Raw genomic sequence first — 2121 nt, forward strand, 5'->3', positions numbered from 1 at the left:
CGCATGCGAAAGTATTTCCCAACCAAACACCTCAATCGTTTCCTTGACCAGTTTTGCTGTGTGTGATGGTGCATTATCATGAAACAAAATCACTTTGTGCCTTTTTTGGTATTCCAGTCGTTTTTCACTCAAAGCTTGATTCAAATTGATCATTTGTTGTCGGTAGCGTTCAGTATTAACGGTTTCGCCAGGTTTTAGCAGCTCATAATAGATCACACCTTTCTGATCCCACAAAACACAGAGCATTGTCTTCCGTCCAGAGCGATTTGGCCTTGCAGTCGATGTCGATGGTTCGCCTGGAGTTACCCATGATCTTCTACGCTTAGGATTCTCAAAATATATCCACTTTTCATCGCCAGTCACAATTCCATGGAGAAATGACTTTCTTTTGTACCTGGCGAGCAGCATTTCGCAAGTGGTTTTTCGGTTTTCCTGCTGTCTTTCATTCAGTTCATGTGGAACCCATTTTCCCATCTTCTGGATCTTTCCCATGGATTTCAAACGTATGGAGACGGCTTATCGTGTCACATTCAATTGATCCGCGAGTTGTTGTTGAGTTTGAGCGTCATCCTCATCCAACAATGCTTGCAATTAGCTGTCTTCAAACTTTTTCGGTGGTTTTCCACGTTTTTCGTTTCTCACGTTAAAATCGCCACTTTTGAATTTTTTAAACCACTCAAAGCACTGTAATTTACCAAGAGCATGCTCACCGTAAGCTTCGACAAGGATTCGATGCGATTCTGCAGCAGTTTTCTTCAAATGGTAACAGAAAATCAATGCTGTCCGCAAATCGTAGTTTCCAGACACAAAATTTGACATGTTCAACGCTATTACAAACTATACTGTTGTATGAAACTTGTATTGTTGTGAGTTGAAAATCTTTGTCAGATGTCAGATCAAGGAAATGGCGTCAATGACGCGGTCTGACGGCAACTACATTGACAGCTATGGCCATCTATTGGTAAATTCCGGTTTCATATTTACATACCTGGTATCTCATTTTTTAACATTTCACGAATTTGTTTATTTACTTCGATTTTATGTTTTTCCGGCAAGCGATACGGTCTGACATTTACGCAGGACGAGTTGGCTTTAGCTTTTATTTCGTGCTCGATTTTAGAAGTGCAGGTTAATGTGTCGCTTTCTAAATAGAATACATCATTATATTCCGAACAGATTTGAAGAAGTGTTTTCTTTTCCTCGTAATTTAAATGCTCTGTTCGCAAAAGATTTTTTACTAAATCCTCACGAGAGATTTGATTTTCAGAAACTTTATTTAATTGTATTTTATTCACGGTTTCGTATTTTATATCCGTTTCTAACTCGTCTATCGTTACCTGTGGTGTTATTAATTCTAACTCGGTCTCTGTAGTGTTTAGATAGTTACAGGACATATATAATCTTGAGGAGCTACTAAACAGCTTCCTATAAAAATCCCTGGAGCCGTTTCTTCTGCTTTTGTTATACCTAGTTTATTTTTGTTAGCGGTACATTGTACTATAGTTTCGCTTCGCGGTTTCAATTTAATTCGGATATATAGCAATTTAAATTGTGCTTTGCCTATTGATACGCATCGTGTATCATAATTTGCTACGACCTTGTGTCGCCGAATGAAATCCGTTCCTAAGATTCCATCGTATTCCATGGGCATCGTCTCGTACTACATATACGGGGTGCTCGATTTCTTCGTCGTATAATTTTATCGTAAGAATCGCCTTTCCGATTGTAGACATTGCGTGTCCCGTGACGCCTATAATTTTTACTTTTCCGTCAGCGATTTCGGTTTTACTCTTTAACGTTTTTAATTTAATTAGAGAGATAGTTGCTCCGGTACTAATAACACAGGCCTGCAAAATTGGAGGTGTTGAAAGTTGATTGGGATTTAACTATGTTTTCTCACGTAATTTTTTGCGCTGAATCTGAATCCGGCGGCAGAATTGCTCTATCACGTCAGGTTTTTGAGAAAAATGAGGTTAAAGGTGTCAAAATTGACGTTTTTTGACATATTTGTGATTTTTTTGCTAACGAAGTAAATTTTTTTTTCTACTTTCGTTTACGCCATCTAAAAGTGTCAACATTTATCTTCAAAATATATTTTTTTTAACGCCGTACGTTTTTTTT

Source organism: Trachymyrmex cornetzi, unplaced genomic scaffold, assembly GCF_001594075.2.
Source record: "Trachymyrmex cornetzi isolate Tcor2-1 unplaced genomic scaffold, Tcor1.1 scaffold764, whole genome shotgun sequence".
NCBI lineage: Eukaryota > Metazoa > Arthropoda > Insecta > Hymenoptera > Formicidae > Trachymyrmex > Trachymyrmex cornetzi.